The sequence below is a fragment of the Orycteropus afer genome, unplaced genomic scaffold, assembly GCF_000298275.1.
Source record: "Orycteropus afer afer isolate SDZICR_OR568_19922 unplaced genomic scaffold, OryAfe1.0 scaffold00087, whole genome shotgun sequence".
In the NCBI taxonomy this organism is placed as follows: Eukaryota; Metazoa; Chordata; class Mammalia; order Tubulidentata; family Orycteropodidae; genus Orycteropus; species Orycteropus afer.
Genome location: NW_006921674.1, coordinates 4,958,166 through 4,982,565, shown reverse-complemented (window position 1 = coordinate 4,982,565; position 24,400 = coordinate 4,958,166).

Genomic DNA, 24,400 nt, shown 5'->3' with positions numbered 1-24,400 from the left:
TTTATCTTATCTTCCTTTGTAAGTAATTATATATATATATATATATATATATATATATATATATATATATACACACACACACACACATATGCTCTGTATCTTGCATTTTCCCATAACATATTATCCTGGAGATCACTGCACATCACTATATAGTGATCATCTTGCTTTCTTTTTTTACTACAATATCACCTTGTAGTTGTTAGGTATCATAGAGTCTGTCCTGATGAGTTTGTTTTGAAGAGTCAGTTCCAACTCGTAGTGAACCTATGTATTACAGAACCAAATGCTGCTTGGTTCTACGCCATCCTCACAATAGTGGGTATGTTTGAGCTCATTGTTGCAGCAACTGTGTCAATCCATCTGGTTGAAGATCTTCCTTTTTTTATTGACATTTTATTTTGCCAAGCATGATGTCTTTCTCCAAGATTTGGTCTCTCCTGAAAACATGCCCAAAGTAAGCAAGACAAAGTCTCACCCTCTTCCTTTCTAAGGAGGATTCTGGCTTTAGATCTTCCAAGACAGATTTGTTCTTTTTTCTGGCAGTCCATCATATATTGGACTATATCACTAAATAGTATTATTATTTACTCAACCAGTTTCTTATGAATAAGCATTTGTAATTTTTCCAGTTTTTGGTTATTACAAGTAATGTCACAACAAATAGCTTTTTGTAATCAGAATTTCATGTATTTTCCAATGAAACTTTAGGATAAATTCCTAAAAGTAAAGTTTCTTAATCACAGTGTGATACATATGCAGTTGCCAAATTTCCCATAGATGTCATGTCCTTTTCCCAACAGCAGTGTGTGAGAGTGCCTACTTCTCAATGGCCCCACCAGCAGAGTATATTATAAAATTTTATTATCTGTGGTGATAAGTGAGAAATAACAGTTCAGTGTAGTTGTAATTTGCATTTATCTTACTACAGTGAGGATGAGCATTTTTTCATATGTTAAAAGGGCATATGTATTTTTTTAAAATTATTTTTTCATATCTCTTGCCTATTCTCTATTGAGGATTTTTTTCCCTTATTCTTCTCCTTTTTATTGTAAGTACTGCAACTTTTAATCCTAGCTGGGACCCAACATGAGTCTTCACAGTTTACTCTCTCCATTTCCAGTAAAAATGATGATGGTCATTGGAAACATACAAACTATTTACTAAATTGAGAGGTTGATTGACAATGGAATGAATTATTTTATTTTTATAATTATTTATTTGTAGTTGCAGTGGTGTTATATAATTCTCTAATCATTTTATTACTTTTGTAGTGAATGGAATTGTGCAAATGGAAATCTAGGTGAAGAATCAATCAGGAAAAAACTGATGATATAAGAGTACATTATTTTTTAACCTCTGAAATAGGCTCCCAATGGAAGTGGGGAAAGACCATCACTACCCTCATTTCACATCGAACTATATCAGAGAAAAGCTAATTTGTGAATGTAAATCATTTGGGAAATACAATGCAACAGTAATGAAAATAAGAATGCACTTTTGGTTATTTGATATAGGAAATGCAGATGTAGGGAACTAACCTGAATAACTCCATAACCATAATTATAATTTTCTAAGCACAATGTTATTTATTAGATAACTCCACTTTTGTTGTTGTTGTTGTTATGATAAAGGCAGACCTTCCCCTTTGCCTTCAGGAAGACACAAATTACAAGACACTTGACTTCCAGCCAATTGAATCCATTATTACAACATGACCCCAAGAGAGTAACAAGGAAATAGAAAGTAGAGCAAAAATGACTGCTACTGAGGAAAAGCTCAATCATGCCAGCTAAGGAGAGTGACCAGTGGCGATGGATGGGCCAGTCTTCTAGGATAGATCCACTCAACCCAAAAGTAGCCTGAAAAGGAGAAAATTAACTTTTTGTGTCCTGTATACAATGAATTACAGATTATTTTGTATTTAATTCTCTCACTTTGACTGTTGTGAACTGGCATAAACTAACTGCCATAATCTAATACCAGGTTCTTTTGGAAACTAATCTTGGAAGCCAAAGAATGTTAGCAGTAGATGAGAGTAGCTACTCCCTGACAACTTGGCTACTAAGATTAGGTTTATAGTCATAGACATAAATATTGATTAGTAAGAACTCAAAACACAGTAATACAGTCAATCCTGTAAGTTCAATGCCCCTGTCTTCTCTAAAGCACTTAAAATCCATTGCATGAAAAATTTACCTAAGGTAAATGCAATACCATTCTAGCAGCAGTATTTAGCTAACTCTCTATCAGAGCCATAAGACCAAGAATCCTTTGACACAGCAGTACACAGAAAGTTTTAAGTCCACATTGCCACGCCTATGAGCACAGGTGCAAGGAACCATGATTTTAATGCTTTGCCCATGTGAGAGTGAGGAAGTGTCTGCAATATGCTAGCAAATGTACTTATCTTGAATAACACTAATTTCATCAATGTCATTTACAACATCCTTTGTTCTAACAAATCACCAACATAATCAGAGAAAACTCATTTATCTTATAGGCTATACTCGAATTAACAAAGCCTTTGATCTAGATGAAAGATTAAGATACCCAAAGTATTTTTAATAGGTATTTTCTTTCCGATTAAATGCTAGGTAACCACCCCTGGAGTGATGTTTCCTAGTTAGGACAACTTCTCCCTAGAGTACATCTTAAACTAATACATTATGTTACATTGTTTAAGATACACATGGAATTATTTTAAGGTACGATAACTATATCATATAGTTCTTGGGTGGTGCAAATGCCTAACGTGCTAGGCAGGGGTTGGAAGTTCAAGTCCAACCAGAGGTGCCTCAGAAGGAAGCCCTCGAGATCTACTTAAAAAACATATTGAAAACCTTCTGGAATACAGTTCTACTCTGATGCACATAGGGTCACCATGAGCTGGAATAAACTTAAGGACAACTTGTTCAGTTTTTTTGTTTTTAACATATATCATGGTGTTTTTATGAGGAACAAAAAATGTAAGTTCTTTTCATCATTTTCCTTTTATTATTTTTTAAGATAATTTTAAAAATTATCAATTACATAGTCATATACTTATTTTGATAACAGCTAATCAAATTTCATAGTAAAAATTTTATTTTGAGATTAAGAATATTCAAGAAATTTCTAAATTTATTCATTCAGGACTATTACTTTTGTAATAGTATATTATGGTGATTTACACTAATTGCTATTGTCCCATATGATGAGTTTCTGATGACTATCAGGCACAAAATAGGCAACAAATGCTACTACTTAATACTACTTAAAAATACAAATACTACTTAAAAAAGCAATTCAGTAAGTATAGAAACAAAAATTCAACCCACTTTAATTGTCTCAAAAATCAGAGCATCATCTGATTTCTTTAACTCTGGGCATCAGAGCATTATAGAAGCAATAGCTCCACTTACGGAGCTCTCGTGTTATTGTGCCTTAGGCATTTGATTGCTCACGGGAAGGCTGGCAGTTCAAACCCACCAGCCCTCCTCAGAAGGAAGATTAGGCAATCTACTTCCGTAGAGATACTGCATCAGAAACCCAAGGAGGGGTTGCTATGAGTCAGATTTGACTCAAAGTATGTTTTTTAAGTATGTTTTTACATGCTGAGGTCAAGAGGGGATGGAGGCACCAAGAGGGCAAAGAGGCCTTAGGAAATCCTGCCTTAGGCTCTGCCTAAGAATATTTCATTTCTTCTATTAGTTTTTCTGCTCAGCTGCCCTTCAAGTTGTGCCTGAGGATTTTCAAAGTGCAGGCTGGCTGTTAAAGGACAAAGACTAAAGTGTTCTGTGGGAATAACTAGTTGAAGTTGACCAAGGTTCTAAAGTAATTTGGAAAGCTATTTGCTTCTACACAGAGCATTTAAGTGTTAGAATATCATGCCACTGCAAAAGAATTATCTAAAATGAAGTAATATGGTATATTGAACTGTACAGACTATAAGCAATTATGGAGGGATATACTTTCTTCACTTGTATTAATAAAGCTGAGAAAAATATAAAGAAGTAAAAGCCTGGAGTATATAACAACTCCTAAGACAAATTGAAAGAAATTATGAAAGAATTCATTCTATTATTGAAACAAAGCAAAATGAAATGCATTGTGACAACATGATATAAATCACAGGATAATATTACATCTTAATAACCAATGCTGAACAGAAGAGAGAATTCTGTGTTGATTTACTGTGTAGAAAATGTGACATGACAGAAGACCCTTCACCAGCCAAATCTTTACATACTAGTACTGTCAGTCATGCTTTCCTCTTGAGTATATGACTGAGAAGTCATTCTTAGCAGGATATACACGGGCTGAACAAAGTTAATGCTGTGATCTTCTACTACCCTAGAACAAACCCAGTGCCATTTTTTATTTGGCTGTATAAACCTAAAGCTTATTACCATGTGCCAAAACAAGGCTGCAGAAAGTATAATCTATTAGCAATAACTTATGTCTAACAATATAATTGCATCTGGAATAATGAAATGTTCATTTTAGTATCAAAATTAATAATGTCATATCAATGTCATTAATAATTAAGGATTCTTTTTATAACATGACATCATTAATAACAACTGCATTATGAACAATTCTATTAATATCAACAATAATAAAAATAATATCACATTGTCTTTTTACACTCACAGTTTTGCAAGGATAATGAAAATACTATGCATATATTGGACAAGACTCTGCTGTGTACAAGGTAAACAGTTCTGGAAATATATTAACTCTTTTCAATGAACAAAGTACTTTTTGTTGTTTTTTATCTAGACAGTAATTTGTGGGTAGAAAAATTCATCATTACATACTCAGAAAACATGAAAATTGTGCTTAAAATCTACCATACTTATCTCAGCGAGGAGGTGGTGCTAGTGTAGGGACTAGAAGGAATATGCAATAGCTTTTATTGTGGCAGCTCTTAGTATAATATTAGTCTAGTTCTTCAATTGGGTACAATTATTTATTTACTTATTTATTTATGCTTCATAACAGACATATGTATAAACCAAACCAAACTCACTGCCATCAAGTCGATTCGACTCATAGCGGCCCCTCCTTGGGTTTCTGAGGCGGTATCTCAGGAGTGGCTGATGGGTTTGAACTGTCAGCCTTCTGGTTAGCAGTCAAATGCCTTAGGCACTACAGCACCAGAGTTCTCAATATATGCACATATAACATTTTTAATGTATTTAATATTACATAATATTTTTTATAATTCATCTCCCTGTTTCTTGGGGAAAACCCATCTCAACTATCTATTATAGGTAATTTTATATTTATCCAAGTTTTCTCTAACACAGCACTGTATTCTAACATCTAAAACCCACACTCATCAAGTTGATTCCAACTCATAACAACCTTATAGGAAGAGTAGAACCAGATGGGATTTCCAAGGCTGTAAATCTTTACGGAAGCAGACTGCCTCATCTTTCTCCTGTGGAGCGGTTGGTAGGTTCAAACCACAGACCTTTTGGTTAGCATTCAAATGTATTAACCACTATGCCACCAGAGCTCTTTAACATGTAAAGATACTTGTAAATAAAATAGCATCAAATTATAGCCAGTTGTCCAGCCCACAATCTGTTTTTTAAATAATTTTTTAATAAAATAAATCAGTGTGTTTAAGTACTATCTCTGACTGTTTTCACTTACAATAGCAAAGCTGAGTATTTGTGACAGACATGGTATGGCCCTCAAAGCCAAGCATATTTACTATATGACCCTTCACATAAACCCTTTGCCAACAACTCCTGCTCTAGATGAGATGCAGAAAGATTTTTTGATATATTTAAAAATATAGATAAGAAAAATAAGGAGAGGAGGGAAGCAATACATTTCTATAAAAAATCTCATGTTTATATTTTATATTTTGTCATGACATAAGAATAGCAAACTGTATTGGCGTTACTTAACTGTTCTTTTGTTCTTCTCATTTGAATAAGTATAAATGTATAATCTTAAGCTTAATTCTGGAAAACAGCTGGACTTCAATAAATGCTTGTTAAAGAAATAAGATAGTTTCAGTTTAGGATTAGAAAGAATATATCTTAAAATAATATTAATGATTTATTCTTATCATTATTTACTGATGAATATTTCCATTTTTATTCATCCATATTAAGTTATGAAAGTAAAATAAAAAATATGACTTTGTCATTTTTTTTAACTTTTTGTTGTAAAAAATTTCAAACATAAATGAAAGTAGACAGCTAATAAATTCCCACAAATCCATTAACAAACTTTAATTTTCAACTTATGGCCAATCTTATTTCATCTATGCTGCAAAACTTCTCTCCTTCCATGATATTTTGAAATAATCACTCATTTTTAAATATTTTATTAAGTTCTTATAAAAATAAGAACTATTTATAAAATAACTATAAAACCATTAGTGGTTCCAAAAATGAACAATAATTCCTTAATATTATAAAATACACATCTGGTGTTCAAATTTTGAATTCTCATAAATTACATTCTTTTTTTTTCCCAACATTTATCTGTTTAAATCAAGATCTAAAGAAAGCTCACGAATTTTTACATGCACTTATCCTTTTGTTTTTCATTTGTTTTGTTTTTCAGGCTTTATTTTTGCTATCATTGCTCCTGGTTTTTTTTTTTTTTTTTTTTTTAACATATACCAATTACAGGGCTGAAGAGGGGTGGGTATCAAGACAACAAAAATGCCTTCTAGAGTGAAGAGTAGAATAAAACAGGTCTGGCCTAAGTGTCCTAAGGTATTCAGTCTTATGCCCCATTCTCCCTTTGCACCCTTAAACCTACAATTTATGATCTCAATAAATATACCACTCCCAACATTATTTCTTCCAAAGAGCTTAAAAATCGTCCCTGAGTAGAGGCATTAGCAAGTGCTTGAACAATCAAAAGGAATTATTCACAGAGGTTCTGTGGACCTGGATTCTCTCTCTTCCCTGAACTGACTCCTTTCCTTCTCTTGCAGTTCATATGAGATTCAGACTAGGTCTTTGGCTCTTCCCCATATACTATCAGCAACATGAACTCACAAAGAAAAATAACCACACAATTGAGGAATAACTGGGGAGTACAATTTCCTCAAAAAATGAAACAGGATAACAAAGGAGATAGTACATACCATTTGAAGCAGAATTATTGCCACACATAGAAGAATAACATGAAAGAAACATCAGAACTATACTTAAGAAGATAAGGGAACATATGAGCAATCTAAAGCAAAAACAAAAACAAAAAATCATAGAGACGAATCAAGTACAAAAAATACGAATAGAATAAATATGTAAACTCTTAGAGCTAACATAAGGCACATATCAGATGAAAAATAGAGAGGTGTGCTGTAAAAGCAGATTGAAAAACTCAGAACTCACCAGGAAGGGGAGAAAAAACCAACAAAATGTAAAGGAAAGGCAAAAACATTTGAGAATGAAAGTAGAAAAAGATTAAAACAAAACAAAACAAAACAAAAACCTTGGTCCAAGATTTGCTGGAGGACAACTTCCCTGAAATGATGAAAGATGAGAATATATCCATCCAGGAAGTCCAATGAACCTCAAATAGGATAGACCCCAAAAGAATATCACCAAGACACATCATCATCAAACTCATCAAAACCAAAGACAAAGACAGAATCCTGAAAGCCACATGGGAAAAACAAAAAGTTACATACAAAGGACAACCAGTAAGAATAAGCTCTGATTTCTCAGCACAAACCGTGCTAGTGAGAAGGCAATGGTATGGTATATATAAAACCCTGAAAGAGAAAAATTTTCAACTAAGAATTATATACCCGGCAAAATTGTCCCTCAAATATGATGGGGAAATTAGGAGAATTCCAGATAAGCAGAAACTAAGGGAATTGGTTAAAACCAGACCAACCTTACAAGACATGCTAAAGGGAGTCCTGTGATCAGAGAACCAAAAAGAGCAAATAACAACTGACCATTAATACACAAGATAACATAACCCAGAAACCACAGCTATGGACATACCCAAAGTAAAATGAGCTTACAAGATTGTAAACAGGGAACCAGAGATGTCAATTGGCAAGTGAGGACAACTACAAACAAAAAGAGGGAAAAGACTGTGTAGTCACAGAATTTCTAAATGGTGAGGAAGTTAAGAAAGTTGCAAGATAGAATGGACTGTTCTAAACTTGGGGATAAAATTATAAATCATAGGGTAACCTCAAAGAAAAATGATAAACTTTTATATCACAATAAAAAAGGACAAGCACAAACATTCAGCATATACTTAAACAACAGCAACAAAGGAAATGGTAACACGAGGACATTATGCTGAGTGAAATAAGTCAATCACAAAAGGACAAATATTGTATTAGTCCATTATTGTAAAAGTTAAGGAAACATTTATCTATTGAAGGAAATTTGCTTTGTTGGTTACCAGGGGTGGGAGGGGAGGGGAGGGAATGCTGTTAGATAGATAGAGATAAAAATTGATTTGGGTGAAGAGAAGGGCAATGTACCAAATATGAGTGACCAGTATGGCAGCATTGAGGATGAGAAAGACATGGAGAGGTACATGGGAAGTACAGACAACAAATATGAACCCTTTTGCATATATAGTACTGAGTTGTAAGTGAAGGCAAACATGGGTATATGGATGGATAGATAGGTGGATAAGCTAAACGATTAGGTATGTCTATGAAATGGGGAGTGTATCCAAGAACATATATAGGGTTGGCAGACAATGGTCCTATAAGTTTATGTGAATGATCAGAATTCCTAGGTGTATAGTAGAGCTGACAAGGGGCAAGGTTGTGGTCACTGTTTGGTCACAGCCAGCTACCCAGAGGGACTGAGTAGATGAACCTATGGGCTTGGGACCATAGTCGCAGGGGACATCAAGCTCAATTGGCATAACATACTATACAAAATATTGTTCCACCTCCTACTTTGGCGAGTAGTGACTGGGATCTTAAAAGCTAGCAAGCTGCCATCTAGATGCAACGATGGGTCTCTCCTCATCAAGAGCAAAGAAGAAAGAAGAAAACCAAAATTAATGGAAACAATCAGTCCTAGCGACTGGTACACCATCCGATCTGCAACCTATACAAGTATGAGACCAGAAGAACTAGATGGTGCCTGGCTACCACTGTCATCCACTTGGAAGAGACGTAGGAGATCATGGATAGAGAGGGAGAACAATGTGGAACAAAACTCAAAAGGAGGAAAAAAAAAAAAAAAAGAAGGTGAGGACCAGGTTTGCTGGTCCAATAGAGCCTGGTGTAACCAATGAGACTATGGCCTCTATCTGCCCTTCAGGTCTGGAATTGAACACACACCTGTGGTTTCCATCCAAACAATGTACAGGCATGTGAGTTAAATGTTTACCTCAAGTAGACACACGCCCTGGAGAGAACAATCATGGGAGAAGGAAGGGCTGCTTATGCACAGGGAGACAGCTCAGGGCTCAGGAGAGTATGGAGGGATGGTCACTGGGAAGAGGTAACTATGGGGAGGAAGTGGGAGGGGAGCTGTTGCATTGTAAACTGTGGTCAATGACATGAGACAAAGTATATGTGAACTGCTGTATGGAAAGTGAATTTGCTCTGTAAATCTTCACCCAAATCACAATAAATTAAAAATAAATAAATAAATAAATAAAAACCCTCACTGCCATCCAGTTGTTTCCAACTCATAGCGACCCCTCCGTGGGTTTCTGAGGCAGTATCTCCATGGAAGTAGATTGCCCAATCTTCCTTCTGAGAAGTGGCTGGTGGGCTTGAACCAGCAGCCTTCTGGTGAGCAGTCAAATGTCTTAGGCACTATGCCACTAGAGGTTGAATATTTGAAAAATAATTTTTAATAATTTTTCTACAATAAAACTGATTGGGTGGTATAATGGATTCATAGATTGCTAAACAGGAGAGGGTAGGGAAGAAATCTACATCTTGACACATTATAGTAAAATTAGGAACATCAAAGAAAATGAAAAATTTAAAAGTTCCAAGAGGGAGTAGATTACCTACATTGGACAAAGAATCAGAATGTCATCAAATTTATGAAACCAACACTGGATACAAAAGAACAAGAAATCATGTTTTAAAAGTATTAATAGAAATGTAGCTTTGAACAAAGAGTTGGACATACAGCCAAAGGTTAAATAAAGATTTACTCTGTAAAAATGGCCTCCAAAATTTGACATTGATTACAAAGACTAATATAATAAATACAAATAAGGAAGGAACTCAAAGGGAAAAGAAAGGTTACCAAAGGGAGGAAGTGGAAAGAGTTGTTACATTGTGAGGATTGCAATCAATGTTGAAAAAAAAAAAAAAAAAGAAAGGAGGGTACTTCCAGACTCATGAAAAGTAAGTGTAATATAATACTTTGTAGCAGTGTCTTGAAAGTTAAACCAAAATAAAGAAAAAGAAAAATAAAACAAAACAAAACAATACACAGAACGACTCCATAACTCCACAATAGCCCAAGATCAGCTATTGAGAAAATATCATTATGTGGGTGTAGTGATGAAGAGATCAACAGATTTGGGAGTATAAACAGATACTGTTATGTTACAGACATTAATAGGAGCAAATCAGTATAAGTCTCAATTTAATGGCAATCATCATAAGAAAAAAATAAAATACAGATCTTTAAAAATAGCTGAGTAGAAGCAACATATATAAATGGAAATTCACAGATTAAAACACATTAGAATGTTCACTGTGGAAGAGAACAGCAATGGGAAATGGGGAAAAAAGGAGTGAATGAATGAATGAACCAAGAGAGAAACTTGTATGGACCAATGTCAATAAAGAGCCATAGATAATTGTGATTCATTCCTCCTTCTTCATCTCAAGTCCAAATAAAATATACAAATGAATGAAATATATAGAAAGATATAGCAAATCTTTTTGTTTTCTTTAAAAGTTAAGCCAGATGTCTCTTAAAATTTAGCTATCCAAAGGTATATGTGTTGGGTTTGGTTTTTAGCATATCAATATCTAAAACAATAAGTCCTCTGAATATATGTTAAACTATTTGTGATCCTGCAAATGTTCCATGAGTGAATGGTAGGGAACAGAAAAGATGAATTTGATCTCTACCAAACAAAACCAAATGCATTGCCATAGAGTCGATCCCAACTCATAGCGACCTCCTTTGGGTTTCTGAGGCAGTAAATCTTTATGGAAGTAGATTAACCGATATTCCTTTTCAGGTGTGGCTGGTGGGCTTGAACTGCCAACCTTCTGCTTAGCAGTCAAATGCCTTACTGACTACACCACCAGAGCTCCTTACCTGATCTCTACCTGAAGAAAATGAACCAAATGACTGAATGGTTTATCGTGATGAATGATGTTTAAAAACACAGCTACTTTCTATTTGAGAGTGAGTTTTATTGCTTGTGCTTCTTGCCACTGGTATGTTGTTTCCATAAAATACATTACATGGGGTTTTTCAAGAACCTGAGAAGTTTTGCTTTACTAATGCAAAGCCATGGCACGAAAACGGCTCTTAGTGTGTGTGGATGCCTCTGCCAGTGAATGCTTTCTGATTTTTAACTGAGAGGTCAAGAACAGTGAATTCTAATCTTGGTAGTGCTAAATCATTTTAATTTACCTCAGTTTTTCTATCTTCTGAATTATGCTTGACACTGGTGTTTGAGAAGAAAGAAACTCACCTTCGCAAGATGAGTTGGTTTCATTGAAAATCTGCCAGAAGGAGAGTTCTGCTTTATGAATCTATGTAATATCCAGTGTAAGATCTGAGCTGAGGAATATAAATATTTTTCCTTTACTGAGCAATGTGTTCTTAAAAGGCATGTATGTGAAATCAGCAAAATAGGTCATTAACATTGGTATCATTGGGGTGGAGGGCAGCCCAAGCACGATGAAAGCGGATCTGGAAGAGAATGGAGGCCTGCTTGCCTACCACAGTTGGTAGGGCAGAAAAATAGAAAAAGTGCCAAAAGACCTCAGCTGGAATTCTGACTTTATTGCTGCATGGCCATCTCATCTAGAAAATAAGAATAATAGCCCCTATCAGATAGAGTTATTGTGATTTTTAAAAAAAAAATAAAATATAGACGGCAATTAACACATCTGTTGTTGTTAGGCGCTGTTGAGTTGACTCTGACTCATAGCGACCCTCTGTACAACAGAATGAAACACTGCCCAGTCCTGTGTCAGCCTCACAATCTTTGCTATACCTGAGCCCATCTTGACAGCCACTGTGTCAATCCATCTCTTTAAGGGCCTTCTCCCTTCCCACTGACTCTCCATTTTACCAAGCATGATATACTTCTCCAAGGAATGGTCCCTTCTGACAACATGCTCAAAGTAGGTGAGACAAAGTCTGGCCATTCTTATTTCTAAGGATCTTCTTGCTGCACTTCTCCAGACAGATCTGTTAGTTCTTTTAGCAGTTCATGATACCTTCAGCATTTTTCACCAGCACCACAACTCAAAAGCATCGATTCTTCTTCGGTCTTCCTTATTCATTGATCAGCTTTCACATGCATTTGAGGCAATTGAAAATACCATGGCTTGTGTCAGGCACACCTTAGTCCTCAAGGAGACATCTTTGCTCTTCAGCACTTGAAAGAGGTCCTTTGCAGTACATAAAGTATCAAAAATATTAACACCCTTTTCTATACCCTGATTTATGCATTCAGCTTCCTATGACAAAAGGATATAGAGGACTCTAGTCTAGTTTATCTTTCTCATCATCTTGTAGTTCCATAATGGTCTAGATGTAAGTCCCTGATTTAATGATAGAAGTTATTGTTTATGCTCCCTCTGTAACTGAAAATTTGCACTTCTAAATGAGAGGTGGGGGTCAAGAGAAGTGCCTAGGGAACAAGCGTAGGCAGAGAAAGGCTGTAACGACATTCTCATCTGAAGGTCTTCTATTTGGCCTCCAGTAAAGCATATCCCTGGCCTGCTCACTTCCTGAACCAGTCTGAACATTATATCCCACTTTTCTTACTCCAGGGATAGGAACTCATCCCCTAAAGGCAGGCTGCTCCTGCCTTTACCATCTCATGCCATGATCTCCTCAACTGAGTCCTTCTCTTTAAGGCAGACAGAGATGTTATTCCTAGAAATGACTCCTGTTTTCTGTATTTTTCTGGTCTCTAAGCATGACCATGTCCTACCCTCCTTCAGGACCTGATACTTTCTCCAAATTTGTATAGACGGTGAGAGGCCCAGAAGACTCACTTAAGTGATTAAGATACCCCCTGTAGGGGGTGCTGGTTTGAATTACAGGCTATAACTATTGTCAAAATAGTCATGGACAAAAAGGGGACAGTGGTATTTTATTGCTTCTTGACTTGCACTTTGCTTGCAACTCATGCTGTCAATACGAATACGCTTAATGACTTAGATGACTTAGTTCTTTGTAGTTACTTTGATCTAGTCTTCATTTGCCTTAATTTTTTAAAAGATATGTAGACAGTTTGAAAAACAATTAAGTTAAAGAATCTTGTTTAAAGGTAGTTCAAACCCACAGAAAATAAATAAAAATAGCTGTTAAACATATAAAAGAAACTTCACTCTCACTGGTACTCAGGAAATAAACTAATATGCTAAAATATCATTGCTCTCTAAAAGAATAGCAAAAATTAGAAAGACTGATAATATTCAGTGTTGGAAAGTTGTTCACAAGATGCAGCTCTTTATGTACTGTTGGTAGAAACAAAATAGGTGCAGAAATTTGGAGTGACAATTTGATAACATTTATTAAAATTTAAAAGGAGCTCTGGTAGCGTAGTGCCTAAGGCATTTGACTGCTAACCAGAAGGCTGGCAGTTCAAACCCACCAGCCAATCCTCGGAAGGAAGCTTGGGCAATCTACTTGCATAGTGATACTACCTTGGAAACCCAAGGAAGGGTTACTATGAGTCAGATCTGACTCAACGGCAGTGCATTGCATTTTTTGTTGTATTCTAGAGAAATTGCACCATGTGCCAAAAGTATATTACTTGTTGATTGTGTTATTTTTATAACAGGAAAACAAAGGAAAAAAAAACTGAAACAACCTAAATATTCATTTATAGGCATAAGGTCATTAAATAATATATGATACATTAAGCTGGAAAACTACACAATCGGTAAAAGTATGAAAAAAATATGCTTATTATGTGGAAAGTTACTTACATATATTTTTATGCTAGAAAAAGAAAGTTGCAAAATACGTACACAATCTGACCTAATTTGTGCAAAATTGTACACATTAGTAAAAGTTTACCTTTGTATATGTACAGAGTAATGCATTTATAAGGAGCTCTGGTAGCATAGTGCCTAAGGTGCTTGACTGCTAACCAGAAGGCTGGCAGTTCAAACCCACCAGCCACTCCTCGGAAGGAAGGTTGGGCAATCCTACTTCCATAGTGATACTGCCTTGGAAACCCAAGGAAGGGTCACTATGAGTTGGTGCCGACTCGACGGCACATAACAACAAAAAACAACAACAATGCATTTATAAAACAAAAGTTCTGGAGTGACATATATTAAATTTAAGACAGTGATGTCAAAAGGTTTTGAGGAAAAAGATCAAGTAAAGTATTCATTAATTAGATTATATTTGTGGGCTCTTTTTAAAATAAAATAAATAAGGGAGAAGGTATAAAATGAATAAAAAGGAATAAAATAGAGAATACACAAAATCCAGATCAAACTCAAAATAATTCACTTTAAAAAGATAAATGAATTTCTGTTGTATTCAAAGCTGACGGAACTTTTACAGTTAAAACTCTAGGTACAGATTCCAACAAGTAGAATGTATAATTGGTTGTCAAAGGAGAGGAGGAAGTTGGGAACTGAAAAGAGTGCTCAATGTGTTTTAAAGTTAAATGATATGTTATACAAATAACATATAAATAGAAAAAGAACTTACATATCAGGTACAAAGATAGAACATGAGAGAGATAATTTATCTAATTTTCCAACCATTAATTAACATGTGCTCACTCATAAACTTCTTTAATAGGAATTTAATTAACCCCCCCAAAAAATGCTTAAAAACATAACCTATCCTGGTTTTGAGTATCTGTTTCCATTTACTTCAATGTAAAGAATTATTTCAGCTATTACAGAGAAATAAAAAACCAGATTCAATGAAATACCTCAAAGGGTTTATAATCAAACTAGGAAATGGCAGATATAGACATAAACAAAAGAAAATGCATGCATTATATACAATTTACATACAAAGACTATGGGCATAAAGGTACTATAGGTAGGTTCTATGCAATGATGCATTTAAACAATAAACCCAGGACATAACCTTGATTTGGCAATAAAAATGCTATCATGATTGGAGTATAGAGGAAGGAAAGATGAATTCTGCTTGTAGAAGTAAGAAAGGCTTCTGAAAAGGAGTGATGTGTGAGCCTCAGTATGATGCGAAATTTCTATAGTTGGAGATAGCAGGGCAGGCTTTATAGGTTGCGAGGAGCCATTCAAGCCAAGACAAAAAGACAAAGACATTTCAAGACATAATGAGTGTAGGGCAAAAAACTTCATGCTGAGTTAATGGACATGAAGGAGATAGAGTGGGGGTTATGGCTGGAAAGGTAGGTTAGGCCAGATCCTGCCAGAATTTAAATCTAGTTTACATGCAATAGGAAGGAATTGATGGTTTCCAAACAGGGGAATGGCTACAACAGGGCTAAACACTTCAATATGATAAGAGTCATAGTCAAAAATGAAATATTACTATGGCAATTTTATCAATATAGCTGGCTTATTATAGATGTTAGCCATATATAGGCAAATTCTTAAAGTAAATGGTATATTTTTACCAAATTAGAAAAAATTACAGCATTGAAAGGTTAATACTAAATATTCATTACCTCTTCCAACATACTTCATTTAACATTAACAAAACACACACACACACACACACACACACATATATACACACACACATAGTTTATTTGGGTTCAGTGCTTTAACCCTTTCAAGACCAAAATTATTTTCTGCTTTGAATTTTTTTGTTGAAATCATGTATTTTCAACATGGAGGGAATTTTGAATAAATGAAAAACATTTGAAGTAATATTAATTTTGGTACAATTAATGGGACAGATATGCTCAAGGGGTCTCTGATGCTGGGGTCAGTGGCATTAGGTCTGTTTATTCATATTCATGCAGTTTATACATGCTTCCACCAGATGGTAACTTGCACCAAAAGTGGGCAAGCAGCTTTTCACTAAACCCCAGAGGCAGAAAATGTAGATAGGCACTATATGTACCCTGGATCACAAAAGGGTTAAAGTAGATGCTTTTAACCTCTGTGAAACTCAGTATTTATAAAATGGGATATTAACAGTAACGACCTCACAATTCTTCAATTTGAGTGGTGCCACATCAGTAAATGGAGGTCTCAAAAGCTTTACCTTATCCATAGGAGTAAGGCTGGGTTTACTCAGATGAGGCAGCTCTTTCCCAGTCCTATTTTGAGAGCCTTCTAACCTAACCAGACTATTCATAAAGTTGTGCGGTAATGTATCAGACAGTGTTTCTTTGTTATTCATAAGGTTTTCCCTGGCCAATTATTTGAGAAGTGGATGGCCTCTTCCTTCTTCCTAGTCTGTCTCAGTCTGTAAGATGGGCTGATACCTGTGCATCATGTGCATTCCTCTGGGTTAGAAACACCAGTGGCTCAACCTCAAAACTCACATCAACACGTCACCACAGTAGGACAGACTGACAGACAAGTTTGCCTCCCTGTTGGAAAACTCTTGTACCACCCTTACCTGGGTCCCTGCAGCTGACTCCTCCTGTGTCCAGATTCCTAGGCCTTTTAATCCCCTTTCTCACGCTCTCCCGCCCTGCTGCATTGGGCATGCCTGAGTTCCTCTCCTCACCTGAATCCCTGTGGCTGACTGCTCCTCTGTCCAGGTTCCTGGCTTTTTATCCCCTTTCTCCTGCTCTCCCACCCTGCTGCTTTGGGTGTGCCTGAGTTCCTCTCCTCACCTGGATCACTGTGGCTGACTGGACATGGGACCAGGGATATCATAGCTGTTGTCAGATGGATCTTGGCTCAAGGCAAAGAATACCAGAAAGATGTCTACTTGTGTTTTATTGACTATGCAAAGGTATTTGATTGTGTGGATCATGAAAAATTATAGATAACATTGAGAAGAATAGGAATTCCTGAACACTTGATTGTACTCATGAGGAACCTTTACATTGTCGTTCAAACGGAACAAGGGGACACTGACTGCATGGTTTAAAATCAGGAAGGGAATGTGTCAGGGTTGTATCCTTTCCCCATACTTATTCAATCTATATGCTGAGCAAATAATCCGAGAACCTGGACTATATGAAGAAAACTGTGGCATCAGGATTGGAGAAAGAATCATTAACAATCTGAGATACACAGACAATACAACTTTGCTTGCTGAAAGTGAGGATGACTTGAGGCATTTATTGATGAAAGTTGAAGAATACAGTCTGCAGTATGGATTACGCCTCAATATAAAGAAAACAAAAATCCTCACAACTAGACCAATGAGCAGCATCACAATAAATGGAGAATAGATTGAAGTTGTCAAAGAATTCACGTTCCTTGGTTCTACAATTGATGCCAATGGAAGCAGCAGTCAGGACATTAGACAACGTGTAGCATTAGGAAAGTCAACCGCAAAGGAACTGTATAAAGTGCTGAGGAGCAAGGATGTCTCCTTGAGGACTAAGGTGCAACCTGACACAAGCCGTGATATTTCCAATTGCTTCGTATGCATGTGAGAGCTGGACAATGAATAAGGAAGACCCAAAAAGAGTTGATGCTTTTGAGTTGTGGTGCTGGCGAAGAATGCTGAAAGTACCATGGACTGCTAAAAGAACTAACAGATCTGTCCTGGAGGAAGTGCACCCGAAATGCTCCTTGGAAGCAACAATGGCCAGACTTTGTCTCATCTATTTTGGTCATGTTGTCAGAAGGGATCATTCCTTGGAGAAGGATGTCATGCTTGGTAGGGTGGAGGGTTGACGAATGAGGGGGAGGCCTTCATCGAAATGGATTGACACGGTGGCTGCGATGATGGGCTCAAGTACAGCAGGGATTGTGGAGCTGGCGCGGGATCCAGCTGTGTTTCGTTCTGCTGTGCAGGGGGTTGCTATGAGTTGGAAACAACTGGATGGCACTTAACAACAACAACAGTAAACCTCACAATATCATAAATTTTAAATAATAAGATGATTTATATGAAGTCCTTAGCTCAGACTGTTACAAAGGAAGGAATATCAGCTATCACCGCTGTTAAAGCAGAGTGGGCCTGAGAGAACAAAACCTGGGAACTTTCCTTTGGTTCCCAAAGAGTTTCAGGGAGTTCTAAGAAACTAATATTGCTTCTGCTAAAGTTCAAAATATGTTTCAAATTAGTTTGAAATAACTATTGATGCTAAAGAATTCCTTCAGTCTGTACCAAAAAGATTCATGAGTTAGGTTTATGTGGGGGAGGTAGGCAAATACTTAAGCATTTCCATTGTGTTTTATCTGGATGTCCCTGGCTTGTTGGCAGAAGCTTACTGGTTCTAATAGCATCAGCTCCTAGTGGCAGTATCAGCAAGATAGCTGATGGCTCTGCACTACTCTAGCTTCTATTGCCTGAATTCTGCCATGAAGTACTAAGTATTTAGTGCATGTGCATGTTGTTGTTGTTGTTGTTGTTATGTGCCGTCGAGTCAGCCCCGACTCATACATGTGCATATGTTCATATATTTCTTGAAGGGGCAATTTTAAAACATTTAAGTGCAAAAACAGATAAAGACAGTTTGGCTACTTCAGTAGTTTTTTACTGGTAAAAATTCAAGCTGCCTTTTTTTTAAGGAAAGAACAAAGAAATATATGGTCTTTTTTTTTTTTTTAGAGTACAATCAAATAGTAAAGAAACAGGTTTTCATCATTTAAGAATAAAACGCTGGAAAGGAAGGGGAAATACTTGTTTCTACTACAGATTCAACCTGTACAAATATACATTTAAATAGTCATTTTCCTTGGTGTTCAGTCCTTGAAATATCCATTTAAATAGCTTTTGGATATGACTACCTGGCTTTGAAAATAGTTCTGTTTTCAGTGTCAAATATTTGGTGTCCATTTGCTACAGTTAAAAAAAAAAAGGTTGGGCAATGTTGTGTCTTTTGAGATACGGCAACATGACAGAAAGTGACAAATGGGGAAATATGTCACAATGAAACATGATATATTGTAGCAGAGTGATATGCTGATACTCAAAGAATCCATAATATGCATCTTTCTTTTTATTTGCTGCTACAGCAGAAGAGATTATTCTTATAGATTAAGGGACCACTGACACATCTTAGGTAAGAAAAGAAAATACTTCAATACATTAATTTTTCTCTGTAAGTCATGTTTTTTTTTCTATGCTTCCTTTCCATTAATTTCATTAATTAGCAGTGGATCCATTTATAAATAAAATTCTGTTCCTTATGCCTGACTTAGCCAGTGGTCACACAATATTTTAAGACTGAATTCCAAATCATCTATAAGGAACAAGAATAATGCCAAAAAGGGACACTTGTGTGAGTGAATAAAATAGATTAAAATACAATAATATTTTAATGATCCCCACAACATTTTTCATAGAAAGATACAACAGTGTATCAAAATCCATAATTTTAAACTGAAAAATGTCCAGAATATTAAAATATATTTTCAAATAAAAATTGTCTTTTTTATGTGCTCATTGAAGTACAATTCACACATGTTTGTTGTTCTAAATAGCAAGCAGTTATATCTAAAATATTCAAGAAAAGTGGCTTATCATCAGGTTTTTAATGTGTGACTAAGTTTCCTTTAAGGAACTCTGGTGATGTTGTGGTTAAGACATTTTGGCTGCTAACCAAAAAGTCATTGGTTCAAATCCACCACCTTCTCTGTAGAAGAAAGATGAGGCAGTCTGCTTCTGTGAAGATTTACAGCCTTGGAAACCTAATGGAAGTCGCTATGTGTTGGAATTGACTCAATGACGGTGAATTTGGTTTTTGGAACTTTCTTTTTTGGCTTTTTTTTGTGGCTTTTTTGGCTTTCTCCCTGCCTCCCCCCCAGAGTTATGCATGTTATTTTTATTTCCTTGTAATTTGCTGATGTATGCTTTCAGTCCAGAAGACAGTTTATGGTATTAGAAAGCAGTGATTCTAATATACATTGATATTAAGATAATGTACACAATGACTATAAATGCAATATTAATGTATTGAGAAGAGAGGTAGCAACTTTATGCTAAAAGTAAGTTCTGTTGTAAGATTTTTCTCTCATTCCATCATAATTCCTCTCCTATTCTTTTTCTTTATTTTTCCATTCTTTTATTCATCAACAGAAAAGGATATCCAATAACCAATTTTGCACAGTACCATCTCATAATTACAAGAGTATGGCTTAAAATCAAAAGCCTGTGAAACAGTTATATAAGTGAATATAATCATCCAGAAAAAAATTCACTATGAAACATTATTGCATGCTACTTTCTCAAGATATAGTGATGCATGTATCATAGAATTTGATTCTTCTGTCCTTCCTTACCTGTTTAAATATTTACCACTGTATTTGCAAAGGCAATTCATAAAAATAATATAGTATATGAATTTTATTTTCATGAGTAAAAAAGTACAAATAACTCATTCATGAAGTAGACACATGAGTTATTCCTTTTCTCCTCTCAAGTAAAAAGCAGCAACAAAAGAGGTATTAACTCTTTTCTGTATGAACAGGTACATGGACTCATACCCATGCTTAAAAATTTATAATAATTCTTTGCAACATAGAACATAAGTTTAAATTAAACATGCTTTGGTATTGTGAGCATCATTCCAGGTGTAAAACAACTTTAATGCATGTAATAAATTAGTTTCTTTTGAATTTAAAAGGTTTTACATAAGAGTAATTAGACTATTTAGCCATAGAAATTTCTCTTTCTTTCTTTCTCTCTCCCTCTCTCTCAGTGAATAATAGGTCAATCTGCCTAGTGGTAGTTTAAAGACATTAAATATACAGAATATTACTTCTGTGTAGAGAGGAAAGGCACTTGATTTTAACTAAGTTCTTTTAGAGATGACATTTTTCCTAGCATAGCTATTTACCAGATTTTTGCTTATGTATAAAATGATAACTATTCCTTAAAAACTTACATTACATTAAGTGAATACACTTAATGAGGAGTGAAGTTTGTAAATGACACTACCAAATTAGAAAGAAAAATAATAAAAATATTCTAACACAATAAAATTACTTTCTAGGATATAATTCTTATGTAAAATGTATAATTTCCTCTTAGAGAATGACAATGTTCATAGTTACACAAAAAGGTAAAAATGGACAGCTTTTGCTTTGTAAAAACAAATATTTTATTTTAAAATTAAAAAAGCTTATATTGTCTGGAGGATTAACACTGGGCATGTCATTATAAATGCTTCCATTGTGTATACTATGTCTATATCATTTGACATTGGCAACAATTTCAGGGCATTAAAACCATATCTGCTCCCTATAAATTTTACTTTATCACATGAATGAATGAGTTATTGTGTAGTGTCAATTGGTAAAAAAAAAAAAAAAAAAAATATCTCTAGGTACTAAATTTGGCATTTATATTTGTTATATTCTATCTCAAGACTTATTTTAAGCTTAAAACTTATCAATAAAACAGTTGTTCCTAGGTGCCTTTGAATCGGCCCAATGCATTGTGACCCCATGCACAACATAAGGAAATATTGCCCAGTCCTGCTCCATCCTCGCAGTTGTTGCTATGTTTGAGCCCATTGTGACAGCCATTGTGTCAGTCAGTCTTGTTGAGTGTCTTCCTCTTTTTGCTGATCCTCTACTTTACCAAGCATGATATCCTTCTCTAGGGACTAGCCCCTCCTGATAATATATGCAAAGCACGTGAGATGAGAGCTCACTATCCTCACTTATAAGATGCATTCTGGCAATACTTATTCTGAGACAGATTTATTTATTCTGGCAATACATGGCATAGACAATATTCTTTGCCAACTATAATCAAGTCTTCTTCAGTCTTCCTTATTTATTGTCCAGCTTTCATATGCATATGAGGTGACTGAAAAAATCATGGCTTGGGTCAGGGGCACCTCAGTCATCAAAGTGACAACTTTGCTATTTAACACTTTATGGAAGCCTTTTGCAACAGATGTGTTCAGTGCAATGTGTTGTTTGATTTCTTGACTGCTGCTTCTATGGGCATTGATTGTGCATCTAAGTAAAATGAAATCCTTGACAAATTTTAACTTTTTCGTCATTTATCATAATATTACTGATTGGTCCAGTTGTGAGGATTTTGTTTGTTTTCTTTATGTTGAAGTATAATCTATACTAATATGAACACTGTAGTCTTTGATCTTCATCAATAAGTGCTTCAAATCCCCTTCACTTTCAGCAAGTAAGATTTTGTCATCTGCATATTGCAGGTTGTTAATGAGTCTTACTCCAGTTCTGATGTGGCATTCTTCCTACCGTCCAGCTTCTTGGATGATTTGCTCAGCATACAGATTGAATAAATATGGTGAAAAGAAACAACCCTCACACATCTTCCCTTATTGTAATAGATTCAGTACCCCTTATTCTGTTTGAATGACTATCTCTTGATCTATGTACAGTTTCTGCATGAACACAAGTGTCTGGAATTCCTACTTTTCAAAATGTTATCCATAATTTTTTATGATTCACACAGTTAAATGTCTTCTTATAGTTAATAAAACACAGGTAAACATCTTTCTGCTATTCTCTGCTTTCAGCCAAGATCCATCAGACACAATTAGTGATATCCCTTATTCCACATCCTACTCTGTCTCTGGTTTGAATTTCTGGCAATTTCATGTCAAGAAACTGCTACAAGATTATTTTCAGCAAAATTGTACTTGTGGGTAATATTAATGATATTGTTGGATAATTTCTGCATTCTGTTGGATCACCTTTCTTTGCAAAAGTACAATATGGATATCTTTCAGTTACTTGGCCAGGTAACTGTCTTCCAAATCTCGTGGCATAGATGAAATTTTCAGTGTTGTTTCTGTTTGTTGAAACATCTCCATAGGTATTTTTCATCAATTCTGAAGCATTCATTGTTTGTCACAATGTCTTTAATGAAGTTTGGACTTCTTCTTTCAACCATGAGCTCTTAATCATGTGCTACATCTTGACATGGTTGAATATTGACCAGTTCTTTATGGTACAGTGACTCTGTAATAGAACAGTAGTATCTAAATAAAAAAAGTATTAAATCATGGATTCAAACACATGTTGAATTGTATTAAACAGTCATATTGGACATTTTTTAAGAATATGACTCATTGTAAACTCAAATATATATATATAAAATCATAAAATTTTCTTCAATCTCATTTCTGATCTTGAAATGTATCTAAATTCCTTATATAAGTGAATGTGAATAAAAGAACACAGAAAACCATATTACTATAATCACAGTTAGGCAGTTGATAGGTTTATAGAACATCTGATAAGTCCAACAGAATAAAATTTTTATAAATTCAAATAAATCAAATTATAGTCTATTATTTATTAAAATGTTTAAATAAATAGGAAGAATTCCCTGCACTTTTCTGTCTCTTATTTCCAGCCTTCAGTTTATTTACAATAGTGGATAAAATATATTTTGCTGCTCAAATTTAAAATATCATTTTGATACACACATAAATATACACACAGAAATACAAAATTTTATCAAGTTTCAGAGACTACTTTAGCCCTTAATCCTCAACAATTGTTAATAACCTTTTGCCCCTCTCCACTCCCTTCCCATACAAAGGGCTCTAAACAGATGCCTGTTTATCCATAGGAGTTATATCCAATCAGCTATGTGCTAGTAAATATTTATCAATCAGCTCTGCAGGGCAAAAAAGCCTTATCCTTAGAATTTGCTATTTTTTGTAGGGCAAATATTCCCAAATATGGTGACCAATTTAAGCTAGCAATGTAGTGTTATCGAATAAGGAATTGGTAAGAGAATGTGTAAGTTTTTTGTACTGTGGGGGCTTGCATGTTGCTGTGAGGCTGGAGGTTATGCCATTGGTATTTCAAATACCAGCAGGGTCACCCATGGTAGACAGGTTTTAATGGAGCTTCTAGACCAAGATAGACTGGGAAGAAGAATAAGGCCATCCACTTCTGAATAAATTGGCCAATGAAAACATTATGACTAGCAGTGAAACACTTTTTGATATATTAGTGGAAAACGTTATGAATAGCCCTGAAACATTGTCTAATGTAGTGCCAGAGATGAACCCTTCAGATTAGAAGGCACTCAAAATACAACTGGGAAAGACCTGCCTCCTCAAAGTAGTTGTTGTTGTTTGTTGTTAAGTGCCGTTGAGTCGTTTCCGACTCATAGCGACCCCATGCACAGCAGAACGAAACACTGCCCGATCCTGTGCCAGCCCCACAATCCCT